Here is a 10,286-nt window from a genome sequence, read left to right as displayed (position 1 = left end):
GCTCTCCCTTCTGGCCTGGAGGAGTGTGAACATGTTGTGTGCTTGTGTTTACCTGATAAAGAAGATCTTCCTTCGCTTCCAGGCATGACATCACTCTCCCCGGAAGGAAAGCAATGCCACTGTGACAACCAGGACCTTGGGGTGTTTTAGGTGCTTTGTGTGCATTTCTGTCAGTGTCATGAACGAGGAGAAAACTCGCACACTTCCGATTATGCGGCCATGATGAGATTCTGATGCTGTGCATTATCAGTGCGTCCTCCAGTTCCAGCAATGTGGATGGATCCATAGAGATCTGGAGCCGTCTGGGCTTCTTGTACTCGGTGTGAACCGACCTACAGAGCATTCATGAAATCCGCAATAACTCAATATTTCTTGCAGTAAATGTGTTTTTTCTTTGCAGATTTTTCCCATAGACTTGAATGAAATGAGGGAAATCGGCAGATAAACAGCGCAGGTAATGTGCACAGGGCTGGAGGAGTAAAGCCTGCGACCAGGAGACGCCAAAAACAAGGCGGCTTTATCTACGTGACACATGAAAAAGAGGAAAAATCAGCAACAAAAACACAAAGAAAAAACACAAGAAATGAAATGTAGAAAATCTGCAGCATCAATAACTCCCCAGATCCTCGTCGTGTGAACTGAGCCTTAGGCCGGGGTCACACATGCGAGTTTAATGCGAGAAACTTTGGACTGGAGTGCGTGATTGCATGTATTTCTATGCAGCTGAACGCTCCGGTCCCGAGTGCCGGCGGTGGTGCCGGGTATTGATGCGCGAGTTGCTCGCATTGAACTCGCAGTTATGACCCCGGTCTTACATGGATTCTCAGGCTATGTGCACGCGTAGAATGGGCCACTGTGGATTTTTCCGCAGCAGATTTGCTAAATCCGCATTGGAAAACCGCTGCGGTTTTTAATGCGGATTTATTGCGGATTCTACTGTGGATTCCGCTGCGGTTTTCCATCTGCAGTTTTCTATTGGAGCAGATGGAAAACTGCTGTGGATTCCGCACAAAGAATTGACATGCTGCGGAAAATAATCTGCTGAGTTTCCGCGCGGCTTTTTCCGCAGCATGGGCACAGCGTTTTTGATTTCCCATAAGTTTACATTGTACTGTAAACTCACGGGAAACTGCTGCAGATCTGCAGCAAAAACCGCATTGTGTGCATATAGCCTTAGAGAGATAAGTGCGAGGAGCGCAGAAAACAGCAGACACGGGCAGCCCCGAGCCGAGCGAGCAGCCACTACTGGTCACCAGCTGCACCGCGCTGACCACCAACGGGGGAGGGGCCGGGACACTGTCAGTCTGTGCGCTCAGGGGGAGGGGCATAGGGAGGAGCTATGAATAGGGGGCGTGGCCAGAGAGTAGAAGCCTATAAATACCCAGCTGTGAGGCTGCTGAGCTGCAGAAGAGAGGTGCTGGCACTGAGCAGGTGTGACGGATATTGGCTTGTACTGGTGAATGGTAAATGTGAGCTACTGTTCCCTGTTATCAGCCAGGCCTGACTGCAGCGCTGTTCTGCACCAGGTGATTGGAGGCTTTGCTCTGTAGCATCCCCTGATTGCAGCACGGCGGCTTCTTCTATTTCTGAGGCTGCGGCTGATAACAGAGAGTAATTGTCTCCTGTCCTACAATCTATTCCTGTTATCTGCTGTTACTGAGGGGAGCACAGCGCTGGCAAAAAACTGCACATAAAGGGGAAGGTCGCATAAAGGGGAAGGCGACATAAAGGGGAAGGCCACATAAAGGGGAAGGCCACATAAAGGGGAAGGTCCCATAAAGGGGAAGGTCCCATAAAGGGGAAGGTCCCATAAAGGGGAAGGTCCCATAAAGGGGAAGGTCCCATAAAGGGGAAGGTCCCATAAAGGGGAAGGTCCCATAAAGGGGAAGGTCCCATAAAGGGGAAGGTCCCATAAAGGGGAAGGTCCCATAAAGGGGAAGGTCCCATAAAGGGGAAGGTCCCATAAAGGGGAAGGTCCCATAAAGGGGAAGGTCCCACTGGGCGTTTGCTGCTTTTTTTTTTTTTCTTTTTTTTTCTGCAGGAAAGAAGCTGTGGCAAAGATGCAGGTTTAGGTGTGTGGGGTTTTTGGGGGGTAACTTGTTTTTGTCCATGACTCTTCTGCAGGAAAAAAAGCTGCATATAATGATCCCTGTGTTTTTTTTTTTTTCAACACTCATTCAAGCCAATGGGTGAAAAATGCTGAAAGTGACATGTGACTGCTCTGTCCATAAAAAGCCGCAACGCACAAACTGCTGATAACAGAAAACATTGTGTGCATGAGATTTCTGAAATCTCACAGGCTTTGCTAGTGCTGGAAAAATCAGCAATAAATGCCCAGTGTGAACATACCCCAAATCCGTTTTTATTTTGCTTCTTAACCCCTTGGTGACCACTAATGTCTTGCTGACCTCACATCAGACAGGTGTAAATAGAGCAAGGTGGCCGCCGCTCGATCAGCCTTGATTGGTTTAGTGCCAGTCATGGCTTTATAACTCCGTAGGCCTCTTACACATTTCCGTCGGTACAGGTCCATCGCTATGCGTCGGGCCGACGGACGTTGTGAAATATCTGCACGACGTGGACAGCAGGTGCAGTTTTTTTGACGCATCCGCTGCCCATTCTGCAGTCTGGGGAGGAGGGGGTGGAGTTTCGGCTGCGCATGCGTGGTTGAAAATGGCGGATGTGACGCACAAAAAAAATTACATTTGAAGGTTTTTTTTGTGCCGACGGTCCGCCAAAACACGACGCATCTGTCGCACGACGTGTGGCAATCCGTCACTAATACAAGTTTATGGTTAAAAAGCGCATCCTGCGAGCACATTTGCAGTATCTGTTTTTGCTGTAAATGACGGATTGCGGCGGAGGAGAAAAGACGCAAGTGTGAAAGAGGCCTCAGATCAGTGTCCCCCCAACTCCAGTCCTCAAGAGCCACCAACAGGTCGTGTTTTTAGGATTTCCTTAGTATGGCCCAGGTGATGGAGTTGATGCCTGTGTAGATTTTGGAGTTCTCACCTGGGCATTACTAAGGAAATCCTGAAAACACGACCCGTTGGTGGCTCTTGAGGACCGAACTTGGGGAACACTGCCTTAGATGCTGCTGTCAATAGTGACTGCAGCATGTAAATGGTTAACAGTCTGGGAGGCTTTATCTCCATCTGCACCCTGAGATGATGACTGTGGTCCTGGTGTTTCCATAGCAATTCATGGACAAATAGCGGCCTGCTCAGAAGTCACTGACGTTTAGGCTGTGTGCACACGTTGCAGACTTTTCGTCGTGTTTTTTTTTTTGCTATAAAAATGTGAAAAAAATGCATACATTATGCATCCCATCATTTAGCATGCATTCTGCAATTTTTGTGCACATGATGTTTTTTTTTTTTTTTCCGTGAAAAAAACGCATCATGTTCATTAACTTTGCCAATTTCCCACTATATTATTGCATTGGGAACCTCTGGAAAAATCCGTGAAAAAACGCGGTAAAAACGCATGCAGATTTCTAGCAGAAAATGTCCGGTTTTGCTCAGGAAATTTCTGCAAGAAATCGTGACCGTGTGCACACGGCCTTAGGTGGTAAAAATGGAGTTTTTCCTTCCTGTCATGTGACTTTGTGTTCGTTCCTGAAAAGCACCTGAAGGGGAATAAACCACCTGACAGCAGTTTTGAGGGGGGGCTGCTTTTAAAAATGGTCTCACTTTTGGGGATTTTATAAAATATAGGACCCCCAAAGTCACTTCAGAATGGAATAGGTCCCTAAAGATAAGTTTTGTAAATCTCTTAATTGCTGCTACAGTCCTAAACCTTCTAACATCATAATAAAATAATTAGACATGGAGCTGATGTGAAGCCGACCTGAGGGAAACGTTTAGTGACGACTTTATGTGGTCTGACTATCTGGATTAAAGGCAAAATCAAAGTTTAGACAATTTTTAGAACTTTTTTTTTTTTTTGTCAAACTTTTTTATATTGAAAAATGCAGGAAATATTGAGATACATTTATCATTAACATAAAGTACAATGTGTTATAAAACCATTTCAATAGCGGTGAGATCTAATGGAGCTCCAGAGTTATTACCACATAACTTCACACTGGTCAGATATGAAAACCGTGGCCTGGTCTCTAAGGGGTTAAGTGCACATGCAGCCCCCCAGGTGACCGGTTGCTGCAGTGATGTTGCCTTCCTTTCACGCTTGGAGGCGAGGGAGACTATGCATGCGCGGTTGGAAATGGCGGATCCGACGGACAAAAAGTTACATTGAACGTTTTTTTTGTCACGACGGACCGCTAAAACACAACGCATCTGTCGAACGACGTGTGGCCAATCCATCATCCATTAAAGTGTATGGCAAAAAAGTGGATCCTGTGGGCACGTTTGCAGGATACGTTTTTTTGCCATAACGACGTATTGCGACGGAGGCAAATAGATGGAAGTGTGAAGTAGCCTCTCTCAGGTAAGGCTTCTTTCACACTTCCGTCTTATCAGATCCATCACAATCCATCACTTTATGAGAATACAGGATCCGGCATCTTCCCATACACTTGTATTAGTGACGGACGTTTCATCCGCCGTGCACTGGATCCGTTGTATAATAGCGGTCCGTCGTGCAGAGAGAACGTTCATTGTAACGCTTTTTGTGCACGTCAAGTCCGGGAAAGTGTAGGGTATAATAGGCTGTAGATGATATGGCGGATGTGTACTCGTCCTATTACGGATTTGTGTCTATGCGTTACCTGAGAGTGATCCACTGTGCGCACGTCTTCTGTTATCCTGACTCCGGGGCATTGCAGACGGCGCCCGGAAGTGACGCATGCGGTCCAGTGACGTTATTGTGAACCGCGGCGCCATGGTGGACGCCAGAAGCAATGCAACACCTGGTGGGATTAATGGGCACATGCGCCGCAATTAGTGGCACCTGAAGGATGATTTGGGGCTCCATATGAACATGCCCAACACACTGCACCGCCCCCTGACAAAGCCGGTGCGAAACGCGCGTTGGGGCTACGCTGTGGGCCCTGGCTGATGCTGCAATATGGGTCAGGTATACAGGACTGGGTGGAGGGGACTTGTAGATGACTTGTATCTGGACCCTGAGTAGGACCTGTGTGCAGCTTATATTGATCACCAGCCCTATAAATCCTGGCATGATCTGCACATTAGCACTTTACTATTACATTGATGCAGTTATCAGTTGGGTTCTCACCGGTTTTCTGTGCTATTTTCAGTTTCCCTTCCTGTACAATTGATTAACTCTTTGTCTTTTGATATAAATGTGTTTATGTATTTTATTGGATTTACTGTTGAATAAAATGTGTATCTTTTTACTTTGGACTTGAACTCCGTTTTTTATTCTGGTAATTTTGGCTGCTTTATGGAGCGTCCTTAAAGGGACACTGTCACCTGGATTTGGAGGGAACATTCTTCAGCCATGGAGGCGGGGTTTTGGGGTTTTTGATTCACCCTTTCCTTACCCGCTGGCTGCATGCTGGCTGCAATATTGGATTGAAGTTCATTCTCTGTCCTCCGTAGTACATGCCTGCACATGGCAATCTTGCCTTGCGCAGGCGTGTACTATGGAGGACAGAGAATGAACTTCAATCCAATATTGCAGCCAGCATGCAGCCAGCGGGTAAGGAAAGGGTGAATCAAAAACCCCAAAACCCCGCCTCTATGGCTGAAGATTGTTCCCTCCAAATCCAGGTGACAGTGTCCCTTTAATACCAATCCTGTGTGAGTTCTCTGCCTTTTACTTTATCACATGTGTGAGAGATCGCTATTGATGTTGCTCATTTTGGGCTGAATTTATTATTCTTCTGCTGCTATCGGATGTAAATCATCTAGTGATGAGGGGATCAGGTCGGTCAGAGGAGGCGCAGATCGTACGGTGTGACCCGAAATATACGGTTAAACGCCTGACGGTGTGCGGTGCGGGGAGCAGTCAGTGTTGGCCTGCCAGCAGGGCTGTCCGTACTCCCCAACAATGTGAGGATGAAGGTCATCTGTCCTAATGGTTTGGAAAATTATTTAAGTTTTGGGGGCTTCGTCAGTGTGACCACTTTATGCATCGTGGACCCCTGAGGACAAAGCCAAGACCGCGACTAACACTCAATGACCTCTACACTTTAGAGTGGCAGGTAATCCCCGACCCTAACCCCATACAAAATGATTCAAGAGACAGAAGGCGGCACGATGGACACCCTAAATGGGGCGCTGAGGTGGCACGATGAACGCCCTAAATGGGGCGCTGAGTGTTGTGAATTCTGCTCTTGGGTTCCCTCCAGTGGTTGTAGGTGGGAATGCAGTTGTCTGAGTCAGTCCTGGCCAGGTGTATCTGCTAATTGCTGTTCTGACTGGGATATTTAAGTGTGCAGGATTCATTAGCCATTGCCAGTTGTCAATGTTTCTTGTGAAGTATTGGATCACTGTCTGGCTTCTCCTGCTGGCTGCCAATTTCAGCAAAGATAAGTGTTTGGTTTTTTGTGTCTGTGGCACACTGCTGTTTGCTTGTTTTTGTTTGTATTCCTGCTCTGATTGTAGGATTCACTGGAGTTGCAGATTTACGCTCCTACATCTTTAGTTAGATGTAGGAAGTTTTTTGTATATTCTGCTGTGGATATTTTTGAAGGGTTTTTATACTGACTGCACAGAACTCTGTCCTATCCTGTCCTATGTAGCTAGACTGGCCTCCTGTGCTAAATCCTGTTTACTCGGACTCCCATGACAGCACGACGAGAGAGGGGATCCGCCCATTAGGAACAGGAAACCTACAGATACAAAAGGGCGGTACCTCTCCCTTGCCTCAGTTGGTTTCCTGTTCCTGAGGGGACGGGTGCCTACAGAAGGAGCCCCGGCCGGCCGATTACGGTAGCGGGGGGGTCTCCTACCTCGGCCGGTGCGGAGATCCCTGGAGACGCCACGGTGGTCCTTGCTGGATTGCACGTCGGTGGCGTTCGCAGCAGGGAGCGGAGTCCGGAGGATTTTCCTGCATCCATCAGCGTCGGCGCAGGTAAGTATTTCCCATTGGTGGCGCAGCGGTGCGGCATGGCTGCGGGTGCCGGGCTCAGATGTGTGGAGTGAGCTCCGGTGCGCTGCCGATCCGTCCCCGGCGTCCTGCGCCGCTCTCAGCATGTGCTGGAGCGTTTCCGGGTGCGGTGACGTGGGGGGCAGAGTTTGGTAGCCGCTTCCGGGTCGCCGGACGTCTGCGCATGCGCAGTCGATCCAAGATGGCGGCGCCCATCGCATCTGGACGCCGGTTCGTCCGCCAGCCCTCCTGCCCTCCCTGCTGTGTCCGGAGCCAATAGGGATAGCGCTGGCCCATCTGCTGACTGGATCCAAGGGGGATTTAAGCAGGTGGCAATGTCAGAACCCTGCTTTTGGTCGCAATTCGTCATGGAGAGTGGTGGTGAGCAGCAGCAGCAGCAGCTGTCAGACGAGGTGCGTCAGAAGCCCAAGAAGGATAGAGGCGACCAGCCCAGTCGCAAAAGCTCATCCGAACAGGGATCTAGAGCTTCGACTAGCAAAGAACCCCCTCGGATTCCGGTACTTTACTTTGGCGCATGGGTAAGTGATCTACGTGAAAGTTCACTCTGTGACGCAGCCCCTTATACTTTATTTTTCCAGGGGAAGAAGAGTACGGGGAAATCAAAACATAAGGAGTGTGCCCTCTGTGGAGTCCCCTTGCCTGACTCTTGTCCTAAAAAGTTATGTGCCCCCTGTATACAACAGACGGTGAGGTCTACAGGAGTGGTTGGGTGGAAGTGACTTTAGGTCAGATAGTAGTTATCACCTATATTGTCCTTCCTTAGGTAGCAGAAGAGTCCGTGAATCCGGCAGGCCTAAGGGAAATGATCCGGATGGAAGTGAGAGAATCACTAAGATCCCTATCCCAGGCAGAAAGCTCGAAGCATGAGTCCTCTCTGGACTTTAATTCTTCAGTAGAGGAAAGAGAAGAAAGTACCTATCTCTCTAGTCCTCTCTCCTCTTCATCAGATGAGGAGTCTGGAAGATTTTGTCTACCCCTGGATAAAATTGACAAGGTGGTCAAATCAGTTAGAGGCACGATGGGTATAGAGGAACCCAAATCACAGCCCTCAAAACAGGAGTTGATGTTTAGTGGATTAGATTGTAAAAAACATAGATCTTTTCCGGTAAATGAGAAGATCCAAGAATTGATCCTCCGAGAATGGAAAAAAACGGAAAAAAAGGGGGCCTTACCGCCAGCTTTAAAACGCAGGTATCCCTTTGATGATCCGGTTGTGGATACGTGGGATAAAGCCCCGAAGTTGGACGCAGCAGTAGCAAAAGCGTCAAAGAAAGCCTCATTACCCTTTGAGGATATGGGGTCCCTCAAAGATCCTCTAGACAGGAAGGCAGATATCTTCCTAAAAGGTACCTGGGAGATGGCGGCAGGATCCCTCAGACCAGCCGTGGCTGCATCATGCACAGCCAGGTCATTAATGGTCTGGCTAGATCAATTAGAATCTCAGCTTAAGGACGGTGCATCCAGAGATTCTATTCTGAAAGCGCTACCAACAATCCAGAATGCTGCGGCCTTTCTATCGGACGCATCTGTGGACTCTGTCAGAATGGCGGCTAGAGCGGCAGGACTATCTAACGCGGCTCGCAGAGCCCTATGGTTAAAGTGTTGGTCAGGTGACATTCAGTCCAGAACTAAGCTATGCGCCATTCCGTGCGAGGGACAATATCTCTTTGGTCCAACGCTGGATGAGTTACTGGAGAAGGCAGGCGATGACAAAAAGAAGTTTCCCAGTCTGTACTCTGCATCCTACCGCCGACCCTTTAATCGAAGAAGGTTTGGTCGCGGGAAGAAACGCGGGTCCTCTCCCACTAGAGAAAGTTTCAGATGGGAAGACAGACGCGGTAGAGGTACGGGCTACATGTTTCGCCGTTCCTCTAAGGATCAGAAAAAACCGGACGAATGACTAGCGATCCCTGTGGGGGGTAGACTGTCAGCATTCTCCTCAGCTTGGCTTGACATTACGAACAGTAAATGGGTCAGAGGCATTGTTACTAAAGGTCTAAAGCTGGACTTTAATCATTGGCCTCGAGAAAAATTTAAATTAACCCCTTTACGTTCCTCCCCCCTTGAGCAAGCAGATCTATAAGCAGAGGTCATGAACTTATGCTCTAAAAATGTATTGATGGAAATCCCAGATTCAGAAAGAGGAAGGGGATTTTATTCTCCTCTTTTTCTGATAAAAAAGCCAGATGGATCTTTCAGAACGATCATAAATCTAAGATGTCTTAATGAATTCCTGGTTAATGAATCCTTCAAAATGGAAACAATTAATTCAGCAATAAAAATGTTGTTTATTCACTGTTTCATGGTAGTTGTGGATCTTAAAGACTCATACTATCATGTTCCAATACATGAAGATTTCCAGAGGTTCCTGAGAGTAGCTGTGTCAGTGGGGGGTCGCATTCGCCATTTCCAGTTCACTCCTAGGGTATTTACAAAACTGGTGGCTGAGGTCATGGCGCACTTACGAGAGTCCGACATCTTGATCATTCCCTACTTGGATGATTTCCTTATAGTAGGGAGCTCAGCAGACCATTGCCTGTCCCAGCTAGAAACAGCCACCTCCAAGCTTGAGCGGCTGGGGTGGATCATAAATTATGAGATCTCGTTTACAGCCTCAAAAAATACAAAAATTCTTAGGTCTGTTACTAAACTCAGAATCCCAACAGTGTTGTCTTCCACCTGACAAATTATTACATATCCAGCAACAGGTGTCTAAGGCAATTGACAAACCATCCATGACCCTTAGACAGGCTGTCACTATTGGGTTCCTTAACCTCTTGCATTCCCGCTGTCCGTTGGGCCCAATTCCACACCAGACCGTTACAATCCGAGGTGCTGGCTAATGATAGAATCTTACAGGGGTCCCTGCAGAGTCAGATTACCTTAGGTCCAAGAGCACTCACATCTCTTAGGTGGTGGCTAGTCAGTAAAAACCTATCGGCGGGAGTTCCCTGGGTGTCTCAGGTAACACGTGTTATAATAACAGATGCTAGCCCTTCGGGTTGGGGAGCACACATGGATGACATGATGGTTCAGGGTCTATGGCCCCCTCCCCTAACATCAGCCTCCTCCAATCATAAAGAGTTAATGGCAGTAGAGCTTTCAGTGAATAAATTCCTCATATGTCTGCAGGGTCATCATGTCAAGATCCTATCGGACAACCAGGTGGCGGTCGCATACATAAATCTTCAGGGTGGAACTCATTCCGAGTCACTGATGAGAGTGGCGGATCGTCTATTCCAGACAGC

This window comes from Ranitomeya imitator, chromosome 6 (assembly GCF_032444005.1).
Source record: "Ranitomeya imitator isolate aRanImi1 chromosome 6, aRanImi1.pri, whole genome shotgun sequence".
NCBI classification, from domain to species: domain Eukaryota; kingdom Metazoa; phylum Chordata; class Amphibia; order Anura; family Dendrobatidae; genus Ranitomeya; species Ranitomeya imitator.
The sequence above is the reverse complement of the archived record's forward strand: the minus strand, read 5'-3'. Positions refer to the sequence as shown.